Source organism: Haliotis rubra, unplaced genomic scaffold (assembly GCF_003918875.1).
Source record: "Haliotis rubra isolate DU_JTF1 unplaced genomic scaffold, ASM391887v1 Scf1565, whole genome shotgun sequence".
Taxonomy (NCBI): Eukaryota; Metazoa; Mollusca; class Gastropoda; order Lepetellida; family Haliotidae; genus Haliotis; species Haliotis rubra.
The window spans coordinates 14,367-32,407 of record NW_025765520.1 but is presented as its reverse complement, the minus strand read 5'-3'; the positions used below and the strand labels follow the sequence as shown (position 1 = coordinate 32,407).

Below are 18,041 nucleotides of genomic sequence, written 5' to 3'. Positions count from 1 at the left end.
GCAGTGCTCTCAATAAACAACTATCGTAACATCTTTCCTTTTTTTAAGGAATTGAGAAGATGCAATATAAATCGGCATGCATTAAAATCAGTCACCACTTTGAGAGTCTTTGAATTTTGCACTGGAACAGTCTGTTCAAAGTATACTTCAGAACAATAAGATCACTAACACTATAAGAACTGAACTGATCACTTTAGAGTCATTTGATAACGCGAACTACTGAAAGAGAACACATTTACATTACACCGGTTTAGAGTTCAGTCATTTCACATATTCGTTCAGGTATGCTGGAGGTTTGCAGAATCTTCCACTTCTGGTTAACACAGGAGTAGTCACTGTTCGTTGCAAGACTGGCTTCACTGGTGACTGGACTGGAGTGTAAGTTGGTTTGGCTAGAGACATGGGTGAAGACAGGGGGTGTATCTCTCTAGCCATAGCTTTCACTGGAGATCTTGCCATTTCAGTTGGTACTGACTGATGTGAGTCAGAGCTGGTTGTTCTGACTGTCTTCTGTCTAGGAGAGTTGACTGGAAGTTCAGAGGTGACTTTCAGATGTCAGCGATTGCGTCTGAAGATTTGGCTTTGATCAGTTTCTACTTCGTAAGATCGAATGTTCAGCTGTTTCCTTACAGAGGCATTCTTCCACTCCTCTCCCGGGGATTGAGGGGCTGCATGCGAACCAGAGTACCTTCTTGTAGGGGTGGTAACTCATGGGGTGCTTTCTTCGTTTCTTTTCCAAACTGTTTGCGAGAGTGTTCGGTTTCAGGAGAGTGTTCTTCTTTGGAAGAAGAGTCTTTGTGCGCCTGCTGAAGAGACACTGAGCAGGTGATGTGTTGATTCTGTCAGGGTATTCCGATAATTGTTGTATACAGGGGGGTTGGGCAAGAAAGTCGGCCATTTTTGTGTGTGTGTGTTCTTTATGCCATTACACAAAGTCCTTACTATCTTCTTGAAGGCTGAAATCATCATAGGTTTATGCACCCCTAGAGAGAAGTCACAAAAAAGAGCGACCAAAAACATATCGGGTAAATACAAATCTACACCCCATTCCAGCCTATAAACAGACATGTACTGCCAATAGAGTACCAGGGACGACATTTATGTAGAACATGATTGACATTGTCCTATATAGAGCTAGGATCGGGAACTTTTTACACCCTTGGGGTACACGGCAGATAAGCCATGTTGACAGGTACACACAGTTTACAGCCAGCTCCGACATGCCCCTCAGATTACGTGTGTGTGTAGTGTTATTCTCCCTCCATCTCATCGCTTCATTCTCCCTCATTTAGTATGTGGAAAGTTGTGCAGTGCTTGACCATAATGTGAGGGTTTATAGACAGTCAGGTATGTATTGTTTACATTTGTGCGAACAGAGTGACGTCACAGACCACACACACAGTGTCAGGTTTAGTGAGCTGTATCTACCACCCTCTCTCCCGGTGAGTAGTTTCCTCTCTCCGACCCTACTCCTTTCTGGGGATGTTGAGTTGAATCCGGGACCAACTCCAGGTTTAGATAAGCTGAAGAAAGCTAATATTGCTCAGATAAAGGATTCGGAAGATAGATTGTCGAAAGACATATGTTCAATAAAAGTGGACATATAATCTATGAAAACTGATATCAATGAATTAAAGAAAGATGTAAGTTTTACTAAACAAAATCAAGAAGAAGTAATCAACATAGATATTGATGCTCTTAATCACAAGACTATAGAAAAGGAGAGAGAGTTAGAAGACTTAGCAGCACGTGTTGAGGACCAGGAGCAGCGTAGTAGACGCAACAATCTGATGGTGGTGGTGGTGGAATTGGGTTTAACGTCGTGCTTGAGAATATTTCGCTCATATGACGACGTGCATGCGTGTGTATGTGTAGGTGCGGCTGCTTGTACTAGCCCAGACTGAAGCTGGTTTTATAGTGCTAGCTCACTGAGATACCATGCCGCAGTGAAGCATGAATACCCCACTCAGACACATTATACTGACTCCGAGCCGACCAGTCCTTGTTGTACCCATTAATGCCGAGCGCCAGGCAGGGACCAACAAGTACCATATTTTAACGTCTTTTGGTATGACGCGGTCGGGTATCGAACCTGCGACCTTCCGCACTCCGGCGGACGCTCTAACCACTACACCACGGAGGCGGTCCCGCAACAATCTGGCGTTGTATGGTGTACCAGAGAGTGGGGATAAGGAGACAGACACTGAAAGTCAACAGAAAGTGTTAGGCGTACTTAGCAAAGCACGAGTAATGAGAGATCTCCCACCCATCGTCCCTGCGACATAGTACGAGCCCACAGGATAGCCACCAAACGAAACGACAAGACAAGACCCATAATAGCCCGCATGTGTCATTGAGTGGGGATTGCCAATGACCTAACTTGTCATCAACGTCAAGAGCTGCATCGACTCCGCAGTGAGAACCCCCACACTCGATACCACAGGGGTTCGAATCACTGTTTGGACAATAATTTTAAAAAATAAAAATCTAGATTTTTGCAACCGTATATTGTTTGTATATGTTATGCGTAACTAATATTTCATATTTGAACGAAATCGGTGAAGAAATGGATTTTTTAGAAAATTCTCCCGCTACACTCATTACATAAAATACACAAGGGATGACACTCGCCATGCTCAGAGCCTGATCGAAAACCGCACGGCGCGACTATTTTAACGTGCGTTCGATCAAACCTGACGTTTTTCACAAAACAACGTGTTGAGCTTGTAGATTATTCTTTTGGCCTTCTGCTCATCGTATTTAGTTCGTCTAACTGCATTTCATATTTGACCACTGACCCTTGCATTACCACTACCCTCCGTTTTGAACAAACGTCTGGCCGCCCTTCGGTAAACATGGCGTTATTGACTACATAATTTATTCATCAACAATATTCGACTATATTCTAGATTTTAGCATACAAACGAGAATTGAATCTGATCATCTTCCCATTACAATAAAACTAAAAACAGTACAACTTGAGAAATCTAACACATCTACCAAATGTAGGAATAAGTCGTTTAAGTTTTTTTTGGGATAAATAAGAACAGTTTAGAGAAAATATTTTGTCAGATAACGTACAAGAATTATTAGATAAATCGATTGATTGTGTCATCGCTAATATTGATGATAGTATAAGCTATATGATCGAGGCACTTTGTTTGGCCACTCCAAATTCTTGCATGAAGAAAACAGTTAGCCCTCCCTCAACAACTAATAAATGGTTTGACTCTGAATGTGAAAGATTAACATCAGACCGATATAGAGCTCTGGATAAGTTTAGGAAAGATAAAGAATCATACGATCAATATTGCGCTTTAAGAAATAAATTTAACTCAATTTGTAAGAAAAAACGCCTCAATTATTATAAAGAGAAACAGAGAGGAGTAGAAAACAGTACATGTATATCTGATTAAAAAACATTCTGGTATGAACTCCAAGATCTGAGTACTAGACGTGAAGCTCAAAACAATATCGTAATGAATGACTGGCTAGAACACTTTCGGACACTCTTTAACTCTTTACACAATGAAAATGACGATGTAACATATGATAATTTGGAGAATGAAAACCCATCAGATCCGAATTCAGAACTTACCGAGGTAATACTTGATTACCCAATTAAAATCTTAGATAGCATTAACCAATTGAAATGTAATAAATCACCAGGGATTGATAAAACAATATCTGAATTTTTGGAATACTCAGCAGATCTCATCATTCCATACTTAGACTTGCTCTTTAATTTGATATTAGAAAATGGTATGCATAAACAAGGTAACATAAATAATCCAAATAAACAGAGGCGTAACACTACTGAACATATTTAGTAAAACTTTCACTTCTATAATAAATAAACTGGGAAGACTCACTGGATAAGATCAGCGAAGCGCAAGCTGGCTTCAGACAGGGGATATACGACAGTAGATAATATGTTTATACTACAAAGTATTCACAGCAAAAATAACTTGGTTTCCGCAATGCGGAAACCTGGTGGAAAGTGAACTGAAACTTAAGTTCCACCTAGAATCCAGTGAGTTTCCGTTCTTTTACATTGAGTTTCCGCAATAACGGAAACTTACAATTACCCACTTTCTAAGGGTTTCCGCAAGGTTTCCGTTACCCACACTCCAACAGGTTTCCGCAAGGTATCCGTTACCCACACTCCAAGAAGTTTCCGTTGAGTTTCAGTTAACTTTGAATCCATCAGGTTTCCGCAAGGTTTCAGTTATTAAGACTCCAACAGGTTTCCGCAGAGTTTCAGTTACCAACAATCCGACATAGTTTCCGCATAGTTTCAGTTACCAACAATCCGACATAGTTTCCGCATAGTTTCAGTTACCAACAATCCGACATAGTTTCCGCATAGTTTCAGTTACCGGTTTCAATTTCAGGTTCACAGGTTTTCACATGCGTTTCAAAGAGCTAAATGTAAACATTCTTCTTTATTCATATCATAAACTCGTGTTAAAAACAATATAAGTAATTTGTTATTATCATGACATTTACTTAAAGAAAAACAGAATATATAATAAGATTCATTGTTTTATTTTCTCAACATGAATATGAATTAGCATTTAAGGCAAATAAAGATCATACATATAACTAGTAATATAGCACTAAAGAACAGGGCAAAACATTTTGGCATTACTCACTCCAGTTTAAGAAATCATATATCATTTATAACAAAGTAGTAATGTTTCATCAGTTAAACTTTCATTCACTTATTATCTTGAAATAGCATGTTAGATATGAAAGTTATTTCTAAAATCATGCTAATGGTGAAAAATAACAATAACATACAACTTAACACAGTAATAAAACATAGCTGCATCGGACATTTATTTGCACGCCTTGGCATTCAGCCACACACTCTATGTCACAACTATCGCCAAACATCCACTATGATATACATCATACAATAACACAACATACAGCTTACAATACAAAATTAAAATAAAATAAAAATTACATTATGAAATTGAAAATAAATTCAATTAAATTGCAAGAGTTGGTCAGTTAGCCCAATAAGGGGCATCCCTGGGCGGACATCCCTCTGTTACTTTGGTTGGATGCCTCATCCTCGTCCTCATGTTGGCCTTGACGAGAGCAGTGGAGGTGTAGATTCTTTCCAAGTCCAGTGTCGTCGTGTATACCCTAAGCTTGCTGGACTCCCAGACAAAGGGGACGGAATGCAACTAATTGACGTCATCTTCGTCACTCACGACTGGTGACGTCATGTCTATGGTGAGTGTTGTCGCTACCTTTTTCTTTCGTCTATCTGGCCAATCGATAGATGCAAGTCTGTTTAGGCGTTGTGCAAGTTTCTGAAAATGGCAGGTAATAACGAATTACTATGTTATTTTGATTAAATTACACAAACATCAATCAACAAGAAACTGACAATGCCAAGGATGATTTAAAATGAGTAATCCAAAAGGAAGTTTGAATAAAAGAGAACTAAATTGACAATCACACTTTGCAGTAGTTTTCTCAAAACTCAAATTATGCAATTCATCACCCTTCATAGACCGAATGAAATATCTTATTTTCTAAAGAGGACACACAATCTATACAAAATTTGTTCTGGAGTTACATGCTTCCCAGACCAGAGGTAGTAATACGTTATATATATTACATATCTGAAGATTTATTGCATTTTCTATATAGTAATAATGGTTCTAGTAATAGATTTTCATCAAATTGCTATATTCAATTTCTTACAGATCGTATTGTTGAGCCCATTTCTGGTGTCCCCGCCGTGATGTTGCTGGAATATTGCTAAAAGCGGCGTTAAACCAAACTCAGTCAGTCGTATTGTTGAAGGCACAAGTATATTCACCCAGTAGTGACTGTATGTTTACACCATTAAGTCTTTGAGGTGTATTTAGAAGTGAATAATACAAGACATGAATGTTTACGGATGTCAACGTCTTTATTATGTCAAAACACAATGTTTCAGAGTGAATGCTTACACCTGACGAAGGGGTAAGCATTCACTCTGAAACATGTTTCCACATAATAAAGGAGTTGACATCCATAAACTACTGTCTCTACACTATTAATTGGAAATTATTTACTATTTATAATGAAAGTCACTACAGATAGGTCAAAATTACCTTCACATGTTCCTGCTGACCATCCTTGGTCATTCATTATACAGATCTCCAGACTCATCATCGGCTTTGCTGAAAAAAAAATAAACAATAACACGTTACTTTTCTTTGCATTTCCCCATTCATTCATTCGAGTTTTAAAAAAAACCCAAACAATTGCAGCGACATTTATACCAACAAGCAAACTACAGATTTATCACTTTAGGTTATGCAATCAGTAAGTGAACGGCCTGACATGAACATCCTGATGAATGAAGCTTAGTTATCTCATGTGACATAACCTTGGAGTAATTACGGTATTGTAAAATCAAGGGGTCACTTTGACTGCAATTTCACACAGGTGTGAAGTTAAGATTTATTTGGTCCAATTTGAAATCATGATTAAGTTACCGGTTATTCAAATCCATTTGAAAATGTAACTTTAGTTCATTTTGTGAAAATGTATCTAGGGGAGCATAATAATAAAATTTTCAAAGTGAAATTATGTCTATGTTTCGTAGTACCATAAACACATACCTTCAGTAAGAGAGGGGGATCTTTTCCTCCAGTAGTAGTCGTGACACGTTTCCTCACAACAGCCTAAATGAAGAAAACAAATCCATCAATATATAATCTATTTGCTATATTTTTCAAAATTGTAGTATATTTTTAGATAGACACTTATTTTACTTCACCAACCTTTGAAAATAGTTCGAGCAAAACTGTTTATATGTCAGTCGGCAAAATTCTCATAGACTTGCATGCTATTTTAGTGTAGCTGTGTAATTTTCATTAATTCAGTTTTCCATATTTGGTTGCCAAATTTTGCAGGTCGTTAGGAAATCATCTTGGTCGCAGATACATAATTTTCCTCATTGTAGTTACATTAGCAACATATATACAACATTGCGTATTCTTTCCCCATAGACCACCATGTTAAAAATTGCCATAACCATGACACGCACTGAATTGAAAATAAAACGGAAATTATGTCTTTGTAGCTGAGATGATTCATGACCCACGTGCAAAATATGAACAATATCAAACGGATATTAAATAAATTCAAGACATATTTCTAGCTGCCGAATTTAACATGTAAGTCGAATAATGCATAGTGACGAATACCTGGCCAGTGGCTGTAATTCGATCGATTAGCTTGTTTACCAATCCGGATTTCTGTACGTAAAGTGAATAATTCATAAAACGTTATTTGACAACAAAATAAATTGGACTTACCTGACAGGATCGTGGTACTGCGAGTTTTTCGCAGCCTTTTCCATCTTTCTTTTCCAGGTAGCGAATTCTCTCGTCCAGTGCTTTGAGGGTAACTGAGTCGGCTATGAAAATGGCGTCTCGCAAAGACTTACGGGAAAAACACTTTGTTGTTGTTTTTTTAATCTAAATCTAACATTACAGTTTGACAATATCTTTCCGCGTTATACAACAAAATAAACATACACTATACACATAAAATGTCAGCTGTGTGTTTTTATAATGATTTAGGTAGTCTCGCGTGGACGTGATCCGGTCGCCATTGTTTTATTTGTTTACATTGCCGACATCAAAGGGGACCGTGAAAGGTGGAAATGAGCAGATTGAATGTGAGTACCCAAAGTGACAACAGTGGGCTGTTATGGGCTTAAGGGTCTTTTCATCTCATTATGGGCACTAATTGCTCCTCCTCAGTGTCAAGCATCAACATGTAGGCCTAGAGATAATTAACAGTGAATAAATCTGAAAACATATTCACGTTACTCTAAAAGTCCTGATCGAGCTTCATGAGTCCTACTCATGAGAACTTGTGTTAGTGGCAAATAGGTGATTTTTTCAAAACCCTGTCAGGAGTAGGCAATTTACGAAAATATTCCTGCTGGACGTAAAACTTCATCATGTAAGTAAGTTACCTATTGAGCTCAAAACATGCAAGTGTATTAGACATGATTATATCATGTTCATTCTTTTCAGTTCTACACCTAGATCTACGTATACTATTCCCAAGTATTATACGTTTACTTATCTAATTTTGCAGTATATATTACTAGTTTATATGTAATGTCAGCTCAATATATCTAAGTGAGTGAGTTTAGTATTACGCCGCACTCAGCAATATTCCAGCTATATGGCAGTATTTATCCAATTATACCAGTTCATCTTTTTTTTATCATTTCATAACCATTAAAACAATTATTACATATGCTTTACACTCATAGCTTTGTGTAATAATTTGTGTAATCAATTATTAAACCTCTTAGCCTTACAATGCATTGACACAAGTCACGTATAACATTTCTAAAAGAATCATTGTTTCAATTATTTGATTTACAGATACGTATTGTGGATCCAGTGACTTGTTGGAGATTGACAAGAGGCTTGGCTTGGTAATCATTTATAGTTATGCCATGCTCCTAATTTCATTAAAGGAAATCTTAAAACAATATTCATCAGCATTTAGTCAAAAACAAGTAAACACTAAATAGATACATATAATAAATTTCTTTTATCTTTGTGAAAATATAATCACCTCAAAATGTAACAGTGCGTGGATTCCAGTGTAATCATATAAGTTGATGTGTTTTTCAGTTCCAAGAAAAAGACCCAGTTTTCTGTCCGCACTGCCAGTCGTTTGTTTCAAGAAACAAGGAATCCGTCTGGAATGGACGGCAGTTTCTCATCAGGTTAGTCGTCAAAGATACTTCACAGGTTTCACTTAACGATTTCAGTTTGATCTGTCCCTTTGCTATCAATCATATATCAATAATGAATATATTTAATTATTGTATATCAGATATGTAACTGTAACTGAAAGTGAATAAGTTGTGTTACACATTTTACAGTTTTTAAATTAAAGTAAATGTCACATTAAAAAATAATATTTTATGTTATTATATTGCTGTGAATGTTTCCTTAGAGGGTTGATAAAACTAAGAAATACCCACGATTTTTCATTCATGGGAAATGTTAGGTTTTGTATACTTTTCTCAGTTGAGTTGGTCATTTCAATTTGAATAAGATCACATATATGATCAGGTGTTACATTCAGTGTTTAAACATGATTCGTATCTATTTAAAATATGTATGTGCCGTTTTACCTATGCTTAGATTTCAATTGGCGATTTGGTAGTAGATGTTACCTCGAATATGAGTACAGTAACAGTAATAAATATTACCACAATTTGCTTCAGAATACTGGGTTGGCTACTATTTTCTGGTACCAATCAATCAAATAAGTGGCATGTTCAATGGAAGATACAATATACATGTATACTACAGATCTTTCCTTTGTGATTGTGAAACAAATCTTTTGGTTACATCTACAAATTAGTCGTTCAAATTTTATAATTTCATTGTGATCAGATGTACCACTGTGCATGTTTTCTTTGAATATGCATACATGTGTTACTTTGGCTTTTTGTAGTTTTTACTTAAGCATTGTATGTATTGTATTTGCAGGATGATGCAACGATGTTGTGCCAGACATCAACCAGGACTCGTCATATTCACCCACAGATCTTAAGTAGAGCATACATCATCTGTTTGCGGTTGTGGACTGGTTCAAGCCTTGTTGTAATCAACTTGGTTATATTTCCCCTTTCTCTGCGTGGCAAAACAAATGTCTCAACTCAGGCTCTGCTTCATATGTGTACCAGATCGAGGATTGCTGTCTGCTCAGTACCATGGAGTGCAACAAGAAGCTTCATGATTGTCAGCAAGTTGCCAAGTCTTTACTATGTGAGATTGTTAGTGTGTATATGTTAAGATACATTGAGGCAGCTTCAAATGTACACTTCATGTATATGTATATGGGCCCATGACCTTTCATACAATAAACATTTGAATTTGAAATCTTTTTAATAAATACCACAGCAAATATGTTATGCCTGCACTAGTAGACCTCATTTCAACATATGCATAAAATGTTGTAGGGTTTTGACATATTTGTATTTGCATATTCATACAGAAGTTGTGTTCTCCAATGCTGAAGATTCCCTCTTGATGTGACTTCATTACATACATACATACATACATACATACATTGTTGAGTTCTGATGAAAATAATGAAACAGATGAATCATAACAGTGACTGTGTTACTGTGTTTGTTGTGTTACTGTGTTTGTTGTTTTTCGTGTAAAATATAATAAATGGTACATTCACAAGTTATGCAGAATGGTAGTGAGTGAGTTACAAAGTCACATCGGCAGCCATATCGTGACTATGAAAGTCGTAACTCTAAATTTGTAAATGTGTACATGAAATAAAAACAAACTTATATACCTACCTGTCTTCGAAGGACATTAAAATAACTAATCTGTCACAAATGTACACTAAAAACTGGCATGTAACCATAAACACTTTAACGGTACAGTATAAAAATGGGCTATAGATTGCCAACACCTGAGGGTTGATGAACATACTAGGGACTACGGCACGTACAGTACTTTTGCTTCCTGCATGGACCCTAGCTGGATTCTGTATATAGAAATTATCTTGCAAATGGAACAGTAAGTAAATATAGTTCCCCAATGGAACAGCACAAAGCTAAGTTTGCCATTTCATCTAAGCTGAAACCAACAGAAACCTAGCGGAAACCTACATTACCCAGTATCCAATAGGTTTCCGCAATAGCGGAAACTAAGTCATTTTGCTATGAATGTTTCAGCGAACTGAAACTAAATGGAAACGCATAGTAATAGTTTCAGTTGTAGAAACTTGACGGAAACCTAGATTTGTTAGTTTCAGTTTTGTAAACTATGCGGAAACTCGCATTGTCTGTTTCCGGATACTGAAACCTAGCGGAAACCTACATTACCCAGTATCCATTAGGTTTCCGCAAGAACGGAAACTAAGTTATTTTTGCTGTGATTATTTAAAGGTATTTAAACTCAAAATGGGGAAAATTCTATGCATGATTTGTACATTTTTCAAAAGCTTTTGATTCAGTACAGCGAAACAAACTTTGGCTTCTATTTTAATACCCACGGCCTCAGTGTTAAAATGAGTAAACTTTTATGCAATATGTATTGAAAATGTATTAAAAGGCCTGTATTAAAAGTAATCATATTTGCTCAGAAACATTTGACTTGCAACTTGGTGTAAGACAAGGCTGTATACTAAGCCAATTTCTATTTTCTTTTTTCATAAATGAGTTAGCACGACAAGTCGAAACTAATTGTGTACACGGGATTCAACTCCACCCTGATATAGTTAATATTTTCCTATTGTTATTTGCAGATGACATTATTTTGTTCTCAAGCACGATTAATGGCTTACAGAATCAAATTAATGAACTTGAAGGTTACTGCGATAAATGGAAATTAACTGTAATTAATAGTGAAAAAACGGAAATTATTGTATTCAAAAAGGGAAGCAAGCTGGTTATATAAACGTATGAAGCTGGAGTGTATTGGCTTTTATAAATATTTGAAATTTTATTTCACCAGTGGCCTGTCATGGACGATGCATGTTAAATATGCAGCGTTACAGGGACAAAAAGCATTAATTGGAATTATGAAACACCTGGGTGTACTTGGTAATATTAACTACTCTTCATTCCTTAAAATATTTTATGCCAAACTTAGTCCAATTCTATACTCAGCAGCAAAAAAGCGTCAGTACGAAATCAAATCATTACAGAAATGGACATAATAAGCGGATCAAAAACATGTTTTTGTGTACAATATCCTGGCACATCAATGAATAACTCAGCACAATTCCAAGACATTACACGAACGTTTGCAGTCCATTCAGACTCTTGACTTCAGTATCTAGTGTGACCACCACAAGCGGCAATAACTGCAGCACAGCGTCTATGCATGGAGTGCACCAATCGATTAATAAAGGCCATTGGCACCTGGAACCACACTCTGAGAAAGGCCTGGCGCAATAAATCGGCTGTGTTCGGCCTTGGTATGACATTATTCAGTCTCCTCTGAATTTCATCCCAAAGATGTTCAATTGGGTTTAAATCAGGACTAAGGGCTGGCCACTGCATAATGTTGACAGCGTTTTGCTGTAGGAAGTCCCGTGCAGCTCTGGCAGTATGGGCCCGGGAGTTATCATGCTGGAAAATGTTGTTCCGGTGACGTGCGAAATGTGGTAAGACGTCTGACGTCTGAGAGCTTGGTCGATGTAGTGCACCGCTGTGATGCCGCCTCCTCTCCCTGGACCAAGGTTCTGGAACACCACAGGACCCAATGTCTGGTTCAGGCCTATTCCACCCCATACCATGATGCTTGCACCTCCCCATGATTCTCTTTCCATAACCTATTGGTCTGAGTAACGATGGCCACGTCGTCGCCATATTCTTGTTCTGACATCTGCAGTTGATACGCAGTACCGACTCTCATCTGTGAACAGAACAGTTCTCCATTGCCTGTATCGCCAGTTTTGATGTTGTAGGGCAAACTGATGACGAGGGGTGGGGATAGGTCCACGGTAAGGTCTACGGCAATGGAGGTTCCAACTGTGAAGACGTCGGCGTACTGTATCAGTACTGATTGGTCTTCCGTCTGTTCCCACTGTCTGGCGTGCTGTTTCGGATGCCTGCATGAAGGGATTCTGTGGTCACCCTTGGTCTGCCAGTACGGGGGCGATTATTTGTGGTGTTGGTGGCCCCGGAACGTTGCTGCAGCCTGTAGATGGTCCGAACGTTGACCTGAAAGTGATTGGTAACGGTTTGTGCAGTGTGGCCAGCTTCAAGTCTTCCGAGCGCCTGGTTCCTCTGAGCTGTCGTGAGTCGCGGCATCCTGCTGACGTTGTAATGTGGATGCTTCAACCAGGTTTAGGGGTGCATTTTATAGGGCTGGTCCTTGTGAACAGCTCCACGTGGAGCATGAGTTGCATGAAAAACATGGAGAACACCGTACCATCTCCGAGATCAGGTTGCGTTTTTGAGACCATTTGCTGGGTTTCATTCTGAGTTTGGAAAGGACTGTCTTTGCTCAGGTAAAGTTGGAGATGTTGTCAAAAATATACAATCAAAACATTAAATGAGTTTACAGTTATCCGTTTCTGCAAAGAAAAATTCCAAACTAACGTTTCTTTTGCTGCTTAGTATATCATATGGAGCCGAAATTTGGGGAATAACAAAATTTCACGAAGTTGAACAAATCCATTTGTATGCATGCACAAAATTTCTCGGAGTTAAGATTAACACTATTAACGCAGTGATTAATGATGATTTTAGGTATCCAATGCACATTCTTACAAGCATTAAAGTTTTTAAATACTGGCTAAAACTGTTGATTATGCCTTCAAATCGCTTACCCAAGTAGTGTTATAATATGATGTTGTTACATGATAAAAGTGGACAAATAAACTGGGCAACTAATGTAAAAAACGTTCTATATTCTATTGGTTTTGGAATTACATGGGATGCACAATATGTCGAATCACCTACATTATTCATACAATCCTTAACGACAAGACTAAAAGATATGTATATTCAGACAACTTGTGTAAGGATATCCTTATCAAATAAACGCTTGTATTATACTTTGTTTTAAAATGCCATAGTCATCTATCCTGTGTTAATGTAAAAATGTTTAGAATAGCACTGGCACGATTCAGATATTCTTCTCATGATTTGTTGATTGAAAGAGGCAGATATATGAATGTAAAAAGAGAAACTAGATTATGTACACTTTGTAATTTAAACGAAACGAAATAGAAGATGAATTGCATTTCCTCCTAATATATCATTTTCATGACCGGTTGCGAAGCAAATATATTAAAAGATATTGCTATGTCCATCCAAGTCTGATAAAATTCTCCTCACTGTTAAGTAGTAAAAATCCAGTTCTTCTCCAAATATTTCAATGTTCATTTACTAGCTATAGGCTCTGATTACCCGATCTAAATTCCTCTCAAATGTAACATAACTTTATGTGCTATAGGTATGTGGCCTTTTCTGTGCAAATAAAGATTATTATTATTATCATCGAAAATTCTCTATCCTCCTTTGACAGTGTTAAAGAACTGTTGTCCATCTTACCCTGGCGGAGGCCCCAAGCTTACTCTCTCTTCTGCGAAGCTTTGGTGGAATGTGGGGAGACAGAAGCCATGAAATTGTTGGGTCTTGACATTCCTACTGACAAGATAGAGTTACAGGATCCCCGTTGTCATCTGGGCTTGGGAGCTAATGTGTATGGACACCAAGACCTGTGTATGATAACATGGAAACGTCCTGAATCTCAACAATCACTGGACTGAAATGTATTTTGTCAGAAGGCTGAGTCTGTGAGATGGTACCTAATACATGATGCTGTACTGATACCATACCCAGCAGTTGAGAAAGATGCGGGGTTAAACATAGAATTTCAAGCGAGAATAGCATCGTGTAGGATTACTGTGACCTTGACCATGACGCTTTACATGGTTCGGTGGATCAGCACATGCGTTCTCAAACATGATAAAATCACTATTCAAGTGAAGATATATTCTTTTTATATATAGCCGTCATGTTCTCTCAAACAATAGCATTGTTGCCATGGAAACGCCACAAAATGACATATTGCTTGACACTTTCAAATCTGGTAACACTGGTTTTGAAAACTAGAGATTCTAAGCTTATAACGGTACCAAACACATCTTGCTATAGCTCCGGTAGACGTGTTTCCATTTTTTACATCAAAAGCCATTGCTCTATTGTCTACAGACTACTATACACGTCTACAAACAACACAACAGTGGAAAGTCTCCCTTTCATGCACAACAGACTTCAAAATAAAGATCACAGATATTTTTATTATACGAAAACATACACAAAACAAGAGTACATCAGGTGTGTTGCACATAAGACGTATGTTTTTTTTGTTTTTTTTATTTCGCTTTGTTCAGGTATACATACAAGTTCACGTATATTATGTAAAAGTATAAGTTCAATGCAAACATGTAGGGTCTCTAATACTTTAGTATAATTGTAAAGTGTCAACATTGTTACATATACATCGAAATAATTTACCTACTCAACGGTTCTAAATAGCATGTGTAGGCTGGACCATAGTTTTAGGAAGTAGGCTTCCTGGTCACGATTAATGTGTACATATTTTGTGGTATTATAATATTTTATGTTTTCCTTTAATCCCAAACAGTAACTGGGTATTTGTAAAACTCAATTTTACGTCTGCAGTTCTGAGCCATAATTTCATTTCACGACATATGTTTTTTACCTTGTCATACTCCCAGAAGATATGATAAATTGTTTCGTCATAATCGTTGCCAAAGGTACATTTAGGGCTATCCACATAGTTTATTTTGTAGAGGAAATGTCTGATTGGCAATATTCTGTGAATGATTCTGTACTGCAACCATCTTAATTCGGTACTTGGAGTACATGTATTTGCGATCGAGTTGAAACATTTCCAGTCAAAGTCCACTTATCATAACAAGGGAGATTAACAAACCGTGAATCAGCTAACATATCATATAATTTCTGATGTCCCAGGCGATTGTTTGTACATTTCATTATAAACGGATAGAAAGGATTACATAATTTACGTCCTGATAAAGTAATACCTATTGAATTTGGATAGCATACAACTGCTCGTCTGTATCTAGGGTGTATAAGGCACAAAATTCTTCCTTAGAATAAAATCTGCCGTTTTCATTCAAAAAATCATGTACGAATATTATACCTGTTTTTCCCTGCTTCTGTAACAGATTATCTTATTTGCATCATTATTCCAAATACTTTGGGAGAGAAGGTCACACTCAGTTTTTACATGTCCTTTGTATCTACTAACAATATTAGACCAATCTTTAAAGACTTTCTATACAAAGAGGGTTTGAAATGGCAAGAATTATTCTTACTGTGTAATCTATGCATTAATAATGACTTCCAATTTGAGTGTGTGCTTTGTAGTCTCTCTACCAATTTCAATTTTTGCGAAGATATAACATTTTTTAATTATTTTTTTTATAACATTTTTAATCATTGGAATTTTAAGCCCCCCATGTTCCGGATTTAGAACAACAGTATCTCTTTTAACTTTATCTGGCTTGTTTCGACATATAAATCTAAAACATTGTTTTTGGAAATTGTCTATAACAGATTCAGGTGGACTGTGAAGAGCAGAAAACAGGTGGTTTACTTGGCAGGAGGAGGGATTTTAAAACTGTGATTCTTCCATAAGGTGTAAGATTTCTTGCTAACCGGATGTTCATTAAGTGTTTTATTTGTAGGAACTTTTCTTCATAATTCAATTGGCTTATTTTATCCATATCAATATCGAAATTTATTCCTAACAGTTTGAAATCTGTCTGAGACCAGTCAAATTTCCACTCCTTACATAGTTTCATACGAGATCGTTTCTTGGATCCTATCCATATTAATCTTGTTTCCTCTATATTAACCTTTAGACCAGAAAAGCGTGCGAAAATTGCAGGGTTTTAAAGACAGCGTATAAACATTGTTCAGATCCATCAAGTGTCATTGACGTATCATCAGCAAACTGATACTCTATATTTCCTACGTTTAACCCCTTTATCTCTAATGAGAATACCTAAGATCTCCACAGAGAGGATAAATAGGTAAGGCGCTACCGGATCGCCTTGGCGACAACCTCTTTCAATTTTGAAGGGGGATGAAGGGAATCCATTTACCAAGACTCTTGATTCAATGTCGTTATAGAAGGTAGTAATCCAATTTATGATGCTTGGGCCAAAATTGAAAATAGTTAGAACGCTACAAAGATAGTTTCTATCGATAGAGTCAAATGCTTTTTCAAAATCAATTAGTAATAGTAATCCCGGAATTTGGAAAGTTTCAGTATGGTCCATAATATCATAAACTAATCTGGTTATTTCCACTATGTATCTGTCTTTTACAAAACCTTTTTGATCTTCATGAATTACAAACGGAAGAGTGTTTTTAATTCGGCTTGCAATAGTCGCTGCTCCGATTTTGTAAGATGAATTTAGAAGTGAAATAGGGCGCCAATTCTTTAAATATTTTTTGGGTTTGTTTCCCTTAGGAATACAAGTTATTAAACCTTGCTTTTGTGAAACTAAAGTGTTCCCTTTTCGTAGTCATCATTTAGTGAATTAAGCAGAAATATACCTATGTCTTTCCAAAAGAACTTGTAGAATTCCGTTGTAAAGCCATCAGGACAAGGACTCTTTTCGTTTTTCATTTCTTTAAACGCTTTTGTTAGTTTGGCTAGGGTCAATTCCTTCTAATGTTTGTTTTTGATTTTCATATAATTTAGGTACATTGTAGCTTTGGCAAATTTCGTTTAAATGAATTGGGAGAACATCTTCGGTTTGGTAAAGATTTATATAGTAATTTCTAGTTTCATTTATTATACTTTCATTATCTGTAAGCCTAGATTCGTCTGGTTTTTCGATTTCTGTAAAAGATTTATTTAGGAAGTTCCTCGATTCTAGTTTCAAGAAGTATTTTGTGGGGTTTTCTCTTTTTTCAACCCACTTTGCTTTTGATCTTGTAAGCATTCCTTGTATTTTACTATTTTTAATTTCATCTAACCTTAATTTAATATCATTAATACTAGTAGTATCCAATAAACTAGTCTTATTATTTATGTTGTCTTATTTATCTAACAAACAGTAATTGATCATCTACTGAATATGAAATATTGCCATTTTCGTTGATTTCATATTGTTTTAGTGTAGATTTTATGGTCTCCTTAATCATATCCACATATTTTTTGTCGTACAATAATGAATTATTGAATTTCCAAAACCCTCTACCACGTGGTAGTTCATAAGATTTTAACATCAACTCCACAACAGAATGGCCGGAATCAATGCTAGGTGTTATTTCACATTTATCCACGGATAAAAATAAATTGTGTGACAAGAGGAAGAAATCAAGGTGGGCTTGTTTTAATGGTGTAGGTTGTCGCCAAGTATATCTTGTAGAATCGGGATTGTTTTCTCTCCACGCGTCTTTTAGATCAAAATAGTTAATCATTTCTAAAACCTTTTCT

At 36.7% G+C, this 18,041-nt stretch overlaps 1 protein-coding gene and 1 long non-coding RNA gene across 2 annotated transcripts in view; both read right to left on the bottom strand.

Annotated features, from left to right (window-relative positions):
- The window catches only part of LOC124271000, an 84,401-nt gene that overhangs the window by 55,227 nt on the left and 11,133 nt on the right, over window positions 1-18,041 (bottom strand). The gene's annotated exons all lie outside the window — the stretch shown is intronic.
- On the bottom strand, window positions 6,150-7,372 carry LOC124271001. Its single transcript, XR_006896920.1, has 3 exons — window positions 7,332-7,372; window positions 6,633-6,695; window positions 6,150-6,188 (listed from the first exon to the last, which is right to left on the bottom strand). It is a non-coding gene; the product is annotated as an uncharacterized LOC124271001 (long non-coding RNA).